This window comes from Spea bombifrons, chromosome 5, assembly GCF_027358695.1.
Source record: "Spea bombifrons isolate aSpeBom1 chromosome 5, aSpeBom1.2.pri, whole genome shotgun sequence".
In the NCBI taxonomy this organism is placed as follows: domain Eukaryota; kingdom Metazoa; phylum Chordata; class Amphibia; order Anura; family Pelobatidae; genus Spea; species Spea bombifrons.
Genome location: NC_071091.1, coordinates 108,619,785 through 108,635,845, shown reverse-complemented (window position 1 = coordinate 108,635,845; position 16,061 = coordinate 108,619,785). Strand labels below are relative to the sequence as shown.

At 46.3% G+C, this 16,061-nt stretch overlaps 16 non-coding genes across 16 annotated transcripts; all 16 read left to right on the top strand.

The window, feature by feature from the left end:
- Positions 1–629: 629 nt before the first annotated feature.
- On the top strand, positions 630–771 carry LOC128498331 (U4 spliceosomal RNA). The gene has a single exon (XR_008354562.1). It is a non-coding gene; the product is annotated as a U4 spliceosomal RNA (small nuclear RNA).
- Positions 772–1,621: 850 nt separating this feature from the next.
- Positions 1,622–1,763, top strand: LOC128498329 (U4 spliceosomal RNA). The gene has a single exon (XR_008354561.1). It is a non-coding gene; the product is annotated as a U4 spliceosomal RNA (small nuclear RNA).
- An 850-nt stretch (positions 1,764–2,613) lies between these two features.
- Positions 2,614–2,755, top strand: LOC128498509 (U4 spliceosomal RNA). Its single transcript, XR_008354733.1, has one exon. It is a non-coding gene; the product is annotated as a U4 spliceosomal RNA (small nuclear RNA).
- An 836-nt stretch (positions 2,756–3,591) lies between these two features.
- Positions 3,592–3,733, top strand: LOC128498411 (U4 spliceosomal RNA). The gene has a single exon (XR_008354639.1). It is a non-coding gene; the product is annotated as a U4 spliceosomal RNA (small nuclear RNA).
- Positions 3,734–4,580: 847 nt separating this feature from the next.
- Positions 4,581–4,722, top strand: LOC128498345 (U4 spliceosomal RNA). The gene has a single exon (XR_008354576.1). It is a non-coding gene; the product is annotated as a U4 spliceosomal RNA (small nuclear RNA).
- An 847-nt stretch (positions 4,723–5,569) lies between these two features.
- Positions 5,570–5,711, top strand: LOC128498328 (U4 spliceosomal RNA). The gene has a single exon (XR_008354560.1). It is a non-coding gene; the product is annotated as a U4 spliceosomal RNA (small nuclear RNA).
- Positions 5,712–6,561: 850 nt separating this feature from the next.
- Positions 6,562–6,703, top strand: LOC128498506 (U4 spliceosomal RNA). Its single transcript, XR_008354730.1, has one exon. It is a non-coding gene; the product is annotated as a U4 spliceosomal RNA (small nuclear RNA).
- Positions 6,704–7,553: 850 nt separating this feature from the next.
- LOC128498443 (U4 spliceosomal RNA) lies at positions 7,554–7,695 on the top strand. Its single transcript, XR_008354670.1, has one exon. It is a non-coding gene; the product is annotated as a U4 spliceosomal RNA (small nuclear RNA).
- An 847-nt stretch (positions 7,696–8,542) lies between these two features.
- LOC128498442 (U4 spliceosomal RNA) lies at positions 8,543–8,684 on the top strand. Its single transcript, XR_008354669.1, has one exon. It is a non-coding gene; the product is annotated as a U4 spliceosomal RNA (small nuclear RNA).
- An 847-nt stretch (positions 8,685–9,531) lies between these two features.
- LOC128498408 (U4 spliceosomal RNA) lies at positions 9,532–9,673 on the top strand. The gene has a single exon (XR_008354636.1). It is a non-coding gene; the product is annotated as a U4 spliceosomal RNA (small nuclear RNA).
- Positions 9,674–10,520: 847 nt separating this feature from the next.
- LOC128498327 (U4 spliceosomal RNA) lies at positions 10,521–10,662 on the top strand. The gene has a single exon (XR_008354559.1). It is a non-coding gene; the product is annotated as a U4 spliceosomal RNA (small nuclear RNA).
- An 850-nt stretch (positions 10,663–11,512) lies between these two features.
- Positions 11,513–11,654, top strand: LOC128498326 (U4 spliceosomal RNA). The gene has a single exon (XR_008354558.1). It is a non-coding gene; the product is annotated as a U4 spliceosomal RNA (small nuclear RNA).
- Positions 11,655–12,504: 850 nt separating this feature from the next.
- LOC128498430 (U4 spliceosomal RNA) lies at positions 12,505–12,646 on the top strand. The gene has a single exon (XR_008354658.1). It is a non-coding gene; the product is annotated as a U4 spliceosomal RNA (small nuclear RNA).
- An 848-nt stretch (positions 12,647–13,494) lies between these two features.
- LOC128498325 (U4 spliceosomal RNA) lies at positions 13,495–13,636 on the top strand. The gene has a single exon (XR_008354557.1). It is a non-coding gene; the product is annotated as a U4 spliceosomal RNA (small nuclear RNA).
- An 848-nt stretch (positions 13,637–14,484) lies between these two features.
- Positions 14,485–14,626, top strand: LOC128498324 (U4 spliceosomal RNA). Its single transcript, XR_008354556.1, has one exon. It is a non-coding gene; the product is annotated as a U4 spliceosomal RNA (small nuclear RNA).
- An 851-nt stretch (positions 14,627–15,477) lies between these two features.
- On the top strand, positions 15,478–15,619 carry LOC128498323 (U4 spliceosomal RNA). Its single transcript, XR_008354555.1, has one exon. It is a non-coding gene; the product is annotated as a U4 spliceosomal RNA (small nuclear RNA).
- Positions 15,620–16,061: the final 442 nt, after the last annotated feature.

Below are 16,061 nucleotides of genomic sequence, written 5' to 3'. Positions count from 1 at the left end.
AAGTAGTGCTCATTCTTTGGAGAATCGTCTTGCTGCCAACCCTGGAAGAAAGGTCTTAATGACTTTTCACTGAAGCTTTCCATTTTTTGGTTTAAAGAAAGTACCGGAAGAAGCTCCCATGTATGCAGCACGTCATCCACCAGAATCTATCTTCCCCTTGTAAGAAGCCATTGGATGACGTGCCCTCCTGTGGACCTTAGCGTTGCAGCCCGTCGTGTTCACCTACCTCATATCCATCTGCCATATCTCCATGTTATATCCCGAGCCGAGGGTGCGAGTCGTCGTCGTCACAAAGGACCAGCTAGGCCAATTTCATCAGAGAGGTGTGGATTTTTTATGATCCTTGACAGTTGGGAGTGCCTTTCAGCCCCATGAGGTGAAAGTGTGCATTTTGTCCCAGAAAGTAGAGGTGAGACCTCGTTTGCATTTTGCCTTAAAGATCTGGGGCTTTTCTCTGGGAAAATGTTTCCTTCTGGGCCTTTTCTAGAGACACCTTTGTCAAATGCCAGTTTAATTAGCATAACAGTTCCCACAATGCTCTGCTCTGGCTCAATGTCCACCTATGCCTAGCCAAAACCTTCATGAGCGCTCATTGGGCATGCATTATCTACCAAAGCAGCCAGAAGGTTAGCTTTGCGCAGTGGCAGTATCATAGCCCATGAGGTGTTAACCGAGGCGTGATTATTGCTAATTGAAAACTATTCCCAATACCCCGCCATGATGACTTGAAAAATAGTCAGCAATGGCAATTTTTGATAGTCTCTTGTGAGACTGGCATGCCTGGTTAAAAACAGATGAATCACCTTAAGTCTTTGAAAGCTTGGCTGCTGTGGGCCATTAAAGAGTGGCAAAGAACTCTGCACATCTACGACGCGTTACTTTCTTCACCTGGCTTGTGTTTTTGCGACGGGTTCGGAAAGTTCTACACAGGGGGTTTTTTCATGCCAGAGCTCCTACAAGCAATATCCTCGTAAGAGCAAAAGAGAAGGAAGTAGTGCTCATTCTTTGGAGAATCGTCTTGCTGCCAACCCTGGAAGAAGGGCCTTAATGACTTTTCACTGAAGCTTTCCCTTTTTTGGTTTAAAGAAAGTACAGGAAGAAGCTCCCATGTATGCAGCACGTCATCCACCAGAATCTATCTTCTCCTTGTAAGAAGCCATTGGATGACGCGCCCTCCTGTGGACCTTAGCGTTGCAGCCCGTCGTGTTGACCTACCTCATATCCATCTGCCATATCTCCATGTTATATCCCGAGCCGAGGGTGCGAGTCGTCGTCGTCGTCACAAAGGACCAGCTAGGCCAATTTCATCAGAGAGGTGTGGATTTTTTATGATCCTTGACAGTTGGGAGTGCCTTTCAGCCCCATGAGGTGAAAGTGTGCATTTTGTCCCAGAAAGTAGAGGTGAGACCTCGTTTGCATTTTGCCTTAAAGATCTGGGGCTTTTCTCTGGGAAAATGTTTCCTTCTGGGCCTTTTCTAGAGACACCTTTGTCAAATGCCAGTTTAATTAGCATAACAGTTCCCACAATGCTCTGCTCTGGCTCAATGTCCACCTATGCCTAGCCAAAACCTTCATGAGCGCTCATTGGGCATGCATTATCTACCAAAGCAGCCAGAAGGTTAGCTTTGCGCAGTGGCAGTATCATAGCCCATGAGGTGTTAACCGAGGCGTGATTATTGCTAATTGAAAACTATTCCCAATACCCCGCCATGATGACTTGAAAAATAGTCAGCAATGGCAATTTTTGATAGTCTCTTGTGAGACTGGCATGCCTGGTTAAAAACAGATGAATCACCTTAAGTCTTTGAAAGCTTGGCTGCTGTGGGCCATTAAAGAGTGGCAAAGAACTCTGCACATCTACGACGCGTTACTTTCTTCACCTGGCTTGTGTTTTTGCAACGGGTTCGGAAAGTTCTACACAGGGGTTTTTTTCATGCCAGAGCTCCTACAAGCAATATCCTCGTAAGAGCAAAAGAGAAGGAAGTAGTGCTCATTCTTTGGAGAATCGTCTTGCTGCCAACCCTGGAAGAAAGGCCTTAATGACTTTTCACTGAAGCTTTCCTTTTTTTGGTTTAAAGAAAGTACCGGAAGAAGCTCCCATGTATGCAGCACGTCATCCACCAGAATCTATCTTCCCCTTGTAAGAAGCCATTGGATGACGTGCCCTCCTGTGGACCTTAGCGTTGCAGCCCGTCGTGTTGACCTACCTCATATCCATCTGCCATATCTCCATGTTATATCCCGAGCCGAGGGTGCGAGTCGTCGTCGTCGTCACAAAGGACCAGCTAGGCCAATTTCATCAGAGAGGTGTGGATTTTTTATGATCCTTGACAGTTGGGAGTGCCTTTCAGCCCCATGAGGTGAAAGTGTGCATTTTGTCCCAGAAAGTAGAGGTGAGACCTCGTTTGCATTTTGCCTTAAAGATCTGGGGCTTTTCTCTGGGAAAATGTTTCCTTCTGGGCCTTTTCTAGAGACACCTTTGTCAAATGCCAGTTTAATTAGCATAACAGTTCCCACAATGCTCTGCTCTGGCTCAATGTCCACCTATGCCTAGCCAAAACCTTCATGAGCGCTCATTGGGCATGCATTATCTACCAAAGCAGCCAGAAGGTTAGCTTTGCACAGTGGCAGTATCATAGCCTATGAGGTGTTAACCGAGGCGTCATTATTGCTAATTGAAAACTATTCCCAATACCCCGCCGTGATGACTTGAAAAATAGTCAGCAATGGCAATTTTTGATAGTCTCTTGTGAGACTGGCATGCCTGGTTAAAAACAGATGAATCACCTTAAGTCTTTGAAAGCTTGGCTGCTGTGGGCCATTGAAGAGTGGCAAAGAACTCTGCACAACTACGACGCGTTACTTTCTTCACCTGGCTTGTGTTTTTGCGACGGGTTTGGAAAGTTCTACACAGGGGTTTTTTTCATGCCAGAGCTCCTCGTAAGAGCAAAAGAGAAGGAAGTAGTGCTCATTCTTTGGAGAATCGTCTTGCTGCCAACCCTGGAAGAAAGGCCTTAATGACTTTTCACTGAAGCTTTCCCTTTTTTGGTTTAAAGAAATTACCGGAAGAAGCTCCCATGTATGCAGCACGTCATCCACCAGAATCTATCTTCCCCTTGTAAGAAGCCATTGGATGACGTGCCCTCCTGTGGACCTTAGCGTTGCAGCCCGTCGTGTTGACCTACCTCATATCCATCTGCCATATCTCCATGTTATATCCCGAGCCGAGGGTGCGAGTCGTCGTCGTCGTCACAAAGGACCAGCTAGGCCAATTTCATCAGAGAGGTGTGGATTTTTTATGATCCTTGACAGTTGGGAGTGCCTTTCAGCCCCATGAGGTGAAAGTGTGCATTTTGTCCCAGAAAGTAGAGGTGAGACCTCGTTTGCATTTTGCCTTAAAGATCTGGGGCTTTTCTCTGGGAAAATGTTTCCTTCTGGGCCTTTTCTAGAGACACCTTTGTCAAATGCCAGTTTAATTAGCATAACAGTTCCCACAATGCTCTGCTCTGGCTCAATGTCCACCTATGCCTAGCCAAAACCTTCATGAGCGCTCATTGGGCATGCATTATCTACCAAAGCAGCCAGAAGGTTAGCTTTGCGCAGTGGCAGTATCATAGCTCATGAGGTGTTAACCGAGGCGTGATTATTGCTAATTGAAAACTATTCCCAATACCCCGCCATGATGACTTGAAAAATAGTCAGCAATGGCAATTTTTGATAGTCTCTTGTGAGACTGGCATGCCTGGTTAAAAACAGATGAATCACCTTAAGTCTTTGAAAGCTTGGCTGCTGTGGGCCATTAAAGAGTGGCAAAGAACTCTGCACATCTACGACGCGTTACTTTCTTCACCTGGCTTGTATTTTTGCGATGGGTTCGGAAAGTTCTACACAGGGGTTTTTTTCATGCCAGAGCTCCTACAAGCAATATCCTCGTAAGAGCAAAAGAGAAGGAAGTAGTGGTCGTTCTTTGGAGAATCGTCTTGCTGCCAACCCTGGAAGAAAGGCCTTAATGACTTTTCACTGAAGCTTTCCCTTTTTTGGTTTAAAGAAAGTACCGGAAGAAGCTCCCATGTATGCAGCACGTCATCCACCAGAATCTATCTTCCCCTTGCAAGAAGCCATTGGATGACGTGCCCTCCTGTGGACCTTAGCGTTGCAGCCCGTCGTGTTGACCTACCTCATATCCATCTGCCATATCTCCATGTTATATCCCGAGCCGAGGGTGCGAGTCGTCGTCGTCACAAAGGACCAGCTAGGCCAATTTCATCAGAGAGGTGTGGATTTTTTATGATCCTTGACAGTTGGGAGTGCCTTTCAGCCCCATGAGGTGAAAGTGTGCATTTTGTCCCAGAAAGTAGAGGTGAGACCTCGTTTGCATTTTGCCTTAAAGATCTGGGGCTTTTCTCTGGGAAAATGTTTCCTTCTGGGCCTTTTCTAGAGACACCTTTGTCAAATGCCAGTTTAATTAGCATAACAGTTCCCACAATGCTCTGCTCTGGCTCAATGTCCACCTATGCCTAGCCAAAACCTTCATGAGCGCTCATTGGGCATGCATTATCTACCAAAGCAGCCAGAAGGTTAGCTTTGCGCAGTGGCAGTATCATAGCCCATGAGGTGTTAACCGAGGCGTGATTATTGCTAATTGAAAACTATTCCCAATACCCCGCCGTGATGACTTGAAAAATAGTCAGCAATGGCAATTTTTGATAGTCTCTTGTGAGACTGGCATGCCTGGTTAAAAACAGATGAATCACCTTAAGTCTTTGAAAGCTTGGCTGCTGTGTGCCATTAAAGAGTGGCAAAGAACTCTGCACATCTACGACGCGTTACTTTCTTCACCTGGCTTGTGTTTTTGCAACGGGTTCGGAAAGTTCTACACAGGGGTTTTTTTCATGCCAGAGCTCCTACAAGCAATATCCTCGTAAGAGCAAAAGAGAAGGAAGTAGTGCTCATTCTTTGGAGAATCGTCTTGCTGCCAACCCTGGAAGAAAGGCCTTAATGACTTTTCACTGAAGCTTTCCCTTTTTTGGTTTAAAGAAAGTACCGGAAGAAGCTCCCATGTATGCAGCACGTCATCCACCAGAATCTATCTTCCCCTTGCAAGAAGCCATTGGATGACGTGCCCTCCTGTGGACCTTAGCGTTGCAGCCCGTCGTGTTGACCTACCTCATATCCATCTGCCATATCTCCATGTTATATCCCGAGCCGAGGGTGCGAGTCGTCGTCGTCACAAAGGACCAGCTAGGCCAATTTCATCAGAGAGGTGTGGATTTTTTATGATCCTTGACAGTTGGGAGTGCCTTTCAGCCCCATGAGGTGAAAGTGTGCATTTTGTCCCAGAAAGTAGAGGTGAGACCTCGTTTGCATTTTGCCTTAAAGATCTGGGGCTTTTCTCTGGGAAAATGTTTCCTTCTGGGCCTTTTCTAGAGACACCTTTGTCAAATGCCAGTTTAATTAGCATAACAGTTCCCACAATGCTCTGCTCTGGCTCAATGTCCACCTATGCCTAGCCAAAACCTTCATGAGCGCTCATTGGGCATGCATTATCTACCAAAGCAGCCAGAAGGTTAGCTTTGCGCAGTGGCAGTATCATAGCCCATGAGGTGTTAACCGAGGCGTGATTATTGCTAATTGAAAACTATTCCCAATACCCCGCCATGATGACTTGAAAAATAGTCAGCAATGGCAATTTTTGATAGTCTCTTGTGAGACTGGCATGCCTGGTTAAAAACAGATGAGTCACCTTAAGTCTTTGAAAGCTTGGCTGCTGTGGGCCATTAAAGAGTGGCAAAGAACTCTGCACATCTACGACACGTTACTTTCTTCACCTGGCTTGTGTTTTTGCGACGGGTTCGGAAAGTTCTACACAGGGGGTTTTTTCATGCCAGAGCTCCTACAAGCAATATCCTCGTAAGAGCAAAAGAGAAGGAAGTAGTGCTCATTCTTTGGAGAATCGTCTTGCTGCCAACCCTGGAAGAAGGGCCTTAATGACTTTTCACTGAAGCTTTCCCTTTTTTGGTTTAAAGAAAGTACAGGAAGAAGCTCCCATGTATGCAGCACGTCATCCACCAGAATCTATCTTCTCCTTGTAAGAAGCCATTGGATGACGCGCCCTCCTGTGGACCTTAGCGTTGCAGCCCGTCGTGTTGACCTACCTCATATCCATCTGCCATATCTCCATGTTATATCCCGAGCCGAGGGTGCGAGTCGTCGTCGTCGTCACAAAGGACCAGCTAGGCCAATTTCATCAGAGAGGTGTGGATTTTTTATGATCCTTGACAGTTGGGAGTGCCTTTCAGCCCCATGAGGTGAAAGTGTGCATTTTGTCCCAGAAAGTAGAGGTGAGACCTCGTTTGCATTTTGCCTTAAAGATCTGGGGCTTTTCTCTGGGAAAATGTTTCCTTCTGGGCCTTTTCTAGAGACACCTTTGTCAAATGCCAGTTTAATTAGCATAACAGTTCCCACAATGCTCTGCTCTGGCTCAATGTCCACCTATGCCTAGCCAAAACCTTCATGAGCGCTCATTGGGCATGCATTATCTACCAAAGCAGCCAGAAGGTTAGCTTTGCGTAGTGGCAGTATCATAGCCCATGAGGTGTTAACCGAGGCGTGATTATTGCTAATTGAAAGCTATTCCCAATACCCCGCCATGATGACTTGAAAAATAGTCAGCAATGGCAATTTTTGATAGTCTCTTGTGAGGCTGGCATGCCTGGTTAAAAACAGATGAGTCACCTTAAGTCTTTGAAAGCTTGGCTGCTGTGGGCCATTAAAGAGTGGCAAAGAACTCTGCACATCTACGACGCGTTACTTTCTTCACCTGGCTTGTGTTTTTGCGTCGGGTTCGGAAAGTTCTACACAGGGGGTTTTTTCATGCCAGAGCTCCTACAAGCAATATCCTCGTAAGAGCAAAAGAGAAGGAAGTAGTGCTCATTCTTTGGAGAATCGTCTTGCTGCCAATCCTGGAAGAAGGGCCTTAATGACTTTTTACTGAAGCTTTCCCTTTTTTGGTTTAAAGAAAGTACAGGAAGAAGCTCCCATGTATGCAGCACGTCATCCACCAGAATCTATCTTCCCCTTGTAAGAAGCCATTGGATGACGTGCCCTCCTGTGGACCTTAGCGTTGCAGCCCGTCGTGTTGACCTACCTCATATCCATCTGCCATATCTCCATGTTATATCCCGAGCCGAGGGTGCGAGTCGTCGTCGTCGTCACAAAGGACCAGCTAGGCCAATTTCATCAGAGAGGTGTGGATTTTTTATGATCCTTGACAGTTGGGAGTGCCTTTCAGCCCCATGAGGTGAAAGTGTGCATTTTGTCCCAGAAAGTAGAGGTGAGACCTCGTTTGCATTTTGCCTTAAAGATCTGGGGCTTTTCTCTGGGAAAATGTTTCCTTCTGGGCCTTTTCTAGAGACACCTTTGTCAAATGCCAGTTTAATTAGCATAACAGTTCCCACAATGCTCTGCTCTGGCTCAATGTCCACCTATGCCTAGCCAAAACCTTCATGAGCGCTCATTGGGCATGCATTATCTACCAAAGCAGCCAGAAGGTTAGCTTTGCGCAGTGGCAGTATCGTAGCCCATGAGGTGTTAACCGAGGCGTGATTATTGCTAATTGGAAACTATTCCCAATACCCCGCCATGATGACTTGAAAAATAGTCAGCAATGGCAATTTTTGATAGTCTCTTGTGAGACTGGCATGCCTGGTTAAAAACAGATGAGTCACCTTAAGTCTTTGAAAGCTTGGCTGCTGTGGGCCATTAAAGAGTGGCAAAGAACTCTGCACATCTACGACACGTTACTTTCTTCACCTGGCTTGTGTTTTTGCGACGGGTTCGGAAAGTTCTACACAGGGGGTTTTTTCATGCCAGAGCTCCTACAAGCAATATCCTCGTAAGAGCAAAAGAGAAGGAAGTAGTGCTCATTCTTTGGAGAATCGTCTTGCTGCCAACCCTGGAAGAAAGGCCTTAATGACTTTTCACTGAAGCTTTCCTTTTTTTGGTTTAAAGAAAGTACCGGAAGAAGCTCCCATGTATGCAGCACGTCATCCACCAGAATCTATCTTCCCCTTGTAAGAAGCCATTGGATGACGTGCCCTCCTGTGGACCTTAGCGTTGCAGCCCGTCGTGTTGACCTACCTCATATCCATCTGCCATATCTCCATGTTATATCCCGAGCCGAGGGTGCGAGTCGTCGTCGTCACAAAGGACCAGCTAGGCCAATTTCATCAGAGAGGTGTGGATTTTTTATGATCCTTGACAGTTGGGAGTGCCTTTCAGCCCCATGAGGTGAAAGTGTGCATTTTGTCCCAGAAAGTAGAGGTGAGACCTCGTTTGCATTTTGCCTTAAAGATCTGGGGCTTTTCTCTGGGAAAATGTTTCCTTCTGGGCCTTTTCTAGAGACACCTTTGTCAAATGCCAGTTTAATTAGCATAACAGTTCCCACAATGCTCTGCTCTGGCTCAATGTCCACCTATGCCTAGCCAAAACCTTCATGAGCGCTCATTGGGCATGCATTATCTACCAAAGCAGCCAGAAGGTTAGCTTTGCGCAGTGGCAGTATCGTAGCCCATGAGGTGTTAACCGAGGCGTGATTATTGCTAATTGGAAACTATTCCCAATACCCCGCCATGATGACTTGAAAAATAGTCAGCAATGGCAATTTTTGATAGTCTCTTGTGAGACTGGCATGCCTGGTTAAAAACAGATGAGTCACCTTAAGTCTTTGAAAGCTTGGCTGCTGTGGGCCATTAAAGAGTGGCAAAGAACTCTGCACATCTACGACACGTTACTTTCTTCACCTGGCTTGTGTTTTTGCGACGGGTTCGGAAAGTTCTACACAGGGGGTTTTTTCATGCCAGAGCTCCTACAAGCAATATCCTCGTAAGAGCAAAAGAGAAGGAAGTAGTGCTCATTCTTTGGAGAATCGTCTTGCTGCCAACCCTGGAAGAAAGGCCTTAATGACTTTTCACTGAAGCTTTCCTTTTTTTGGTTTAAAGAAAGTACCGGAAGAAGCTCCCATGTATGCAGCACGTCATCCACCAGAATCTATCTTCCCCTTGTAAGAAGCCATTGGATGACGTGCCCTCCTGTGGACCTTAGCGTTGCAGCCCGTCGTGTTGACCTACCTCATATCCATCTGCCATATCTCCATGTTATATCCCGAGCCGAGGGTGCGAGTCGTCGTCGTCACAAAGGACCAGCTAGGCCAATTTCATCAGAGAGGTGTGGATTTTTTATGATCCTTGACAGTTGGGAGTGCCTTTCAGCCCCATGAGGTGAAAGTGTGCATTTTGTCCCAGAAAGTAGAGGTGAGACCTCGTTTGCATTTTGCCTTAAAGATCTGGGGCTTTTCTCTGGGAAAATGTTTCCTTCTGGGCCTTTTCTAGAGACACCTTTGTCAAATGCCAGTTTAATTAGCATAACAGTTCCCACAATGCTCTGCTCTGGCTCAATGTCCACCTATGCCTAGCCAAAACCTTCATGAGCGCTCATTGGGCATGCATTATCTACCAAAGCAGCCAGAAGGTTAGCTTTGCGCAGTGGCAGTATCATAGCCCATGAGGTGTTAACCGAGGCGTGATTATTGCTAATTGAAAACTATTCCCAATACCCTGCCGTGATGACTTGAAAAATAGTCAGCAATGGCAATTTTTGATAGTCTCTTGTGAGACTGGCATGCCTGGTTAAAAACAGATGAATCACCTTAAGTCTTTGAAAGCTTGGCTGCTGTGGGCCATTAAAGAGTGGCAAAGAACTCTGCACATCTACAACGCGTTACTTTCTTCACCTGGCTTGTGTTTTTGCGACGGGTTCGGAAAGTTCTACACAGGGGTTTTTTTCATGCCAGAGCTCCTACAAGCAATATCCTCGTAAGAGCAAAAGAGAAGGAAGTAGTGCTCATTCTTTGGAGAATCGTCTTGCTGCCAACCCTGGAAGAAAGGCCTTAATGACTTTTCACTGAAGCTTTCCCTTTTTTGGTTTAAAGAAAGTACCGGTAGAAGCTCCCATGTATGCAGCACGTTATCCACCAGAATCTATCTTCCCCTTGTAAGAAGCCATTGGATGACGTGCCCTCCTGTGGACCTTAGCGTTGCAGCCCGTCGTGTTCACCTACCTCATATCCATCTGCCATATCTCCATGTTATATCCCGAGCCGAGGGTGCGAGTCGTCGTCGTCACAAAGGACCAGCTAGGCCAATTTCATCAGAGAGGTGTGGATTTTTTATGATCCTTGACAGTTGGGAGTGCCTTTCAGCCCCATGAGGTGAAAGTGTGCATTTTGTCCCAGAAAGTAGAGGTGAGACCTCGTTTGCATTTTGCCTTAAAGATCTGGGGCTTTTCTCTGGGAAAATGTTTCCTTCTGGGCCTTTTCTAGAGACACCTTTGTCAAATGCCAGTTTAATTAGCATAACAGTTCCCACAATGCTCTGCTCTGGCTCAATGTCCACCTATGCCTAGCCAAAACCTTCATGAGCGCTCATTGGGCATGCATTATCTACCAAAGCAACCAGAAGGTTAGCTTTGCGCAGTGGCAGTATCATAGCCCATGAGGTGTTAACCGAGGCGTGATTATTGCTAATTGAAAACTATTCCCAATACCCCGCCATGATGACTTGAAAAATAGTCAGCAATGGCAATTTTTGATAGTCTCTTGTGAGACTGGCATGCCTGGTTAAAAACAGATGAATCATCTTAAGTCTTTGAAAGCTTGGCTGCTGTGGGCCATTAAAGAGTGGCAAAGAACTCTGCACATCTACGACGCGTTACTTTCTTCACCTGGCTTGTGTTTTTGCGACGGGTTTGGAAAGTTCTACACAGGGGTTTTTTTCATGCCAGAGCTCCTACAAGCAATATCCTCGTAAGAGCAAAAGAGAAGGAAGTAGTGCTCATGCTTTGGAGAATCGTCTTGCTGCCAACCCTGGAAGAAAGGTCTTAATGACTTTTCACTGAAGCTTTCCATTTTTTGGTTTAAAGAAAGTACCGGAAGAAGCTCCCATGTATGCAGCACGTCATCCACCAGAATCTATCTTCCCCTTGTAAGAAGCCATTGGATGACGTGCCCTCCTGTGGACCTTAGCGTTGCAGCCCGTCGTGTTCACCTACCTCATATCCATCTGCCATATCTCCATGTTATATCCCGAGCCGAGGGTGCGAGTCGTCGTCGTCGTCACAAAGGACCAGCTAGGCCAATTTCATCAGAGAGGTGTGGATTTTTTATGATCCTTGACAGTTGGGAGTGCCTTTCAGCCCCATGAGGTGAAAGTGTGCATTTTGTCCCAGAAAGTAGAGGTGAGACCTCGTTTGCATTTTGCCTTAAAGATCTGGGACTTTTCTCTGGGAAAATGTTTCCTTCTGGGCCTTTTCTAGAGACACCTTTGTCAAATGCCAGTTTAATTAGCATAACAGTTCCCACAATGCTCTGCTCTGGCTCAATGTCCACCTATGCCTAGCCAAAACCTTCATGAGCGCTCATTGGGCATGCATTATCTACCAAAGCAGCCAGAAGGTTAGCTTTGCGCAGTGGCAGTATCATAGCCCATGAGGTGTTAACCGAGGCGTGATTATTGCTAATTGAAAACTATTCCCAATACCCCGCCATGATGACTTGAAAAATAGTCAGCAATGGCAATTTTTGATAGTCTCTTGTGAGACTGGCATGCCTGGTTAAAAACAGATGAGTCACCTTAAGTCTTTGAAAGCTTGGCTGCTGTGGGCCATTAAAGAGTGGCAAAGAACTCTGCACATCTACGACGCGTTACTTTCTTCACCTGGCTTGTGTTTTTGCGACGGGTTCGGAAAGTTCTACACAGGGGGTTTTTTCATGCCAGAGCTCCTACAAGCAATATCCTCGTAAGAGCAAAAGAGAAGGAAGTAGTGCTCATTCTTTGGAGAATCGTCTTGCTGCCAACCCTGGAAGAAGGGCCTTAATGACTTTTCACTGAAGCTTTCCCTTTTTTGGTTTAAAGAAAGTACAGGAAGAAGCTCCCATGTATGCAGCACGTCATCCACCAGAATCTATCTTCCCCTTGTAAGAAGCCATTGGATGACGTGCCCTCCTGTGGACCTTAGCGTTGCAGCCCGTCGTGTTGACCTACCTCATATCCATCTGCCATATCTCCATGTTATATCCCGAGCCGAGGGTGCGAGTCGTCGTCGTCGTCACAAAGGACCAGCTAGGCCAATTTCATCAGAGAGGTGTGGATTTTTTATGATCCTTGACAGTTGGGAGTGCCTTTCAGCCCCATGAGGTGAAAGTGTGCATTTTGTCCCAGAAAGTAGAGGTGAGACCTCGTTTGCATTTTGCCTTAAAGATCTGGGGCTTTTCTCTGGGAAAATGTTTCCTTCTGGGCCTTTTCTAGAGACACCTTTGTCAAATGCCAGTTTAATTAGCATAACAGTTCCCACAATGCTCTGCTCTGGCTCAATGTCCACCTATGCCTAGCCAAAACCTTCATGAGCGCTCATTGGGCATGCATTATCTACCAAAGCAGCCAGAAGGTTAGCTTTGCGCAGTGGCAGTATCATAGCCCATGAGGTGTTAACCGAGGCGTGATTATTGCTAATTGAAAACTATTCCCAATACCCTGCCATGATGACTTGAAAAATAGTCAGCAATGGCAATTTTTGATAGTCTCTTGTGAGGCTGGCATGCCTGGTTAAAAACAGATGAGTCACCTTAAGTCTTTGAAAGCTTGGCTGCTGTGGGCCATTAAAGAGTGGCAAAGAACTCTGCACATCTACGACGCGTTACTTTCTTCACCTGGCTTGTGTTTTTGCGACGGGTTCGGAAAGTTCTACACGGGGTTTTTTCATGCCAGAGCTCCTACAAGCAATATCCTCGTAAGAGCAAAAGAGAAGGAAGTAGTGCTCATTCTTTGGAGAATCGTCTTGCTGCCAACCCTGGAAGAAAGGCCTTAATGACTTTTCACTGAAGCTTTCCCTTTTTTGGTTTAAAGAAAGTACAGGAAGAAGCTCCCATGTATGCAGCACGTCATCCACCAGAATCTATCTTCCCCTTGTAAGAAGCCATTGGATGACGTGCCCTCCTGTGGATCTTAGCGTTGCAGCCCGTCGTGTTGACCTACCTCATATCCATCTGCCATATCTCCATGTTATATCCCGAGCCGAGGGTGCGAGTCGTCGTCGTCGTCACAAAGGACCAGCTAGGCCAATTTCATCAGAGAGGTGTGGATTTTTTATGATCCTTGACAGTTGGGAGTGCCTTTCAGCCCCATGAGGTGAAAGTGTGCATTTTGTCCCAGAAAGTAGAGGTGAGACCTCGTTTGCATTTTGCCTTAAAGATCTGGGGCTTTTCTCTGGGAAAATGTTTCCTTCTGGGCCTTTTCTAGAGACACCTTTGTCAAATGCCAGTTTAATTAGCATAACAGTTCCCACAATGCTCTGCTCTGGCTCAATGTCCACCTATGCCTAGCCAAAACCTTCATGAGCGCTCATTGGGCATGCATTATCTACCAAAGCAGCCAGAAGGTTAGCTTTGCGCAGTGGCAGTATCATAGCCCATGAGGTGTTAACCGAGGCGTGATTATTGCTAATTGAAAACTATTCCCAATACCCCGCCATGATGACTTGAAAAATAGTCAGCAATGGCAATTTTTGATAGTCTCTTGTGAGACTGGCATGCCTGGTTAAAAACAGATGAGTCACCTTAAGTCTTTTAAAGCTTGGCTGCTGTGGGCCATTAAAGAGTGGCAAAGAACTCTGCACATCTACGACGCGTTACTTTCTTCACCTGGCTTGTGTTTTTGCGACGGGTTCGGAAAGTTCTACACGGGGTTTTTTCATGCCAGAGCTCCTACAAGCAATATCCTCGTAAGAGCAAAAGAGAAGGAAGTAGTGCTCATTCTTTGGAGAATCGTCTTGCTGCCAACCCTGGAAGAAAGGCCTTAATGACTTTTCACTGAAGCTTTCCCTTTTTTGGTTTAAAGAAAGTACAGGAAGAAGCTCCCATGTATGCAGCACGTCATCCACCAGAATCTATCTTCCCCTTGTAAGAAGCCATTGGATGACGTGCCCTCCTGTGGACCTTAGCGTTGCAGCCCGTCGTGTTGACCTACCTCATATCCATCTGCCATATCTCCATGTTATATCCCGAGCCGAGGGTGCGAGTCGTCGTCGTCGTCACAAAGGACCAGCTAGGCCAATTTCATCAGAGAGGTGTGGATTTTTTATGATCCTTGACAGTTGGGAGTGCCTTTCAGCCCCATGAGGTGAAAGTGTGCATTTTGTCCCAGAAAGTAGAGGTGAGACCTCGTTTGCATTTTGCCTTAAAGATCTGGGGCTTTTCTCTGGGAAAATGTTTCCTTCTGGGCCTTTTCTAGAGACACCTTTGTCAAATGCCAGTTTAATTAGCATAACAGTTCCCACAATGCTCTGCTCTGGCTCAATGTCCACCTATGCCTAGCCAAAACCTTCATGAGCGCTCATTGGGCATGCATTATCTACCAAAGCAGCCAGAAGGTTAGCTTTGCGCAGTGGCAGTATCATAGCCCATGAGGTGTTAACCGAGGCGTGATTATTGCTAATTGAAAACTATTCCCAATACCCCGCCATGATGACTTGAAAAATAGTCAGCAATGGCAATTTTTGATAGTCTCTTGTGAGACTGGCATGCCTGGTTAAAAACAGATGAGTCACCTTAAGTCTTTGAAAGCTTGGCTGCTGTGGGCCATTAAAGAGTGGCAAAGAACTCTGCACATCTACGACGCGTTACTTTCTTCACCTGGCTTGTGTTTTTGCGACGGGTTCGGAAAGTTCTACACAGGGGGTTTTTTTCATGCCAGAGCTCCTACAAGCAATATCCTCGTAAGAGCAAAAGAGAAGGAAGTAGTGCTCATTCTTTGGAGAATCGTCTTGCTGCCAACCCTGGAAGAAAGGCCTTAATGACTTTTCACTGAAGCTTTCCCTTTTTTGGTTTAAAGAAAGTACAGGAAGAAGCTCCCATGTATGCAGCACGTCATCCACCAGAATCTATCTTCCCCTTGTAAGAAGCCATTGGATGACGTGCCCTCCTGTGGACCTTAGCGTTGCAGCCCGTCGTGTTGACCTACCTCATATCCATCTGCCATATCTCCATGTTATATCCCGAGCCGAGGGTGCGAGTCGTCGTCGTCGTCACAAAGGACCAGCTAGGCCAATTTCATCAGAGAGGTGTGGATTTTTTATGATCCTTGACAGTTGGGAGTGCCTTTCAGCCCCATGAGGTGAAAGTGTGCATTTTGTCCCAGAAAGTAGAGGTGAGACCTCGTTTGCATTTTGCCTTAAAGATCTGGGGCTTTTCTCTGGGAAAATGTTTCCTTCTGGGCCTTTTCTAGAGACACCTTTGTCAAATGCCAGTTTAATTAGCATAACAGTTCCCACAATGCTCTGCTCTGGCTCAATGTCCACCTATGCCTAGCCAAAACCTTCATGAGCGCTCATTGGGCATGCATTATCTACCAAAGCAGCCAGAAGGTTAGCTTTGCGCAGTGGCAGTATCATAGCCCATGAGGTGTTAACCGAGGCGTGATTATTGCTAATTGAAAACTATTCCCAATACCCCGCCATGATGACTTGAAAAATAGTCAGCAATGGCAATTTTTGATAGTCTCTTGTGAGACTGGCATGCCTGGTTAAAAACAGATGAGTCACCTTAAGTCTTTGAAAGCTTGGCTGCTGTGGGCCATTAAAGAGTGGCAAAGAACTCTGCACGTCTACGACACGTTACTTTCTTCACCTGGCTTGTGTTTTTGCAACGGGTTCGGAAAGTTCTACACAGGGGGTTTTTTCATGCCAGAGCTCCTACAAGCAATATCCTCGTAAGAGCAAAAGAGAAGGAAGTAGTGCTCATTCTTTGGAGAATCGTCTTGCTGCCAACCCTGGAAGAAGGGCCTTAATGACTTTTCACTGAAGCTTTCCCTTTTTTGGTTTAAAGAAAGTACAGGAAGAAGCTCCCATGTATGCAGCACGTCATCCACCAGAATCTATCTTCCCCTTGTAAGAAGCCATTGGATGACGTGCCCTCCTGTGGACCTTAGCGTTGCAGCCCGTCGTGTTGACCT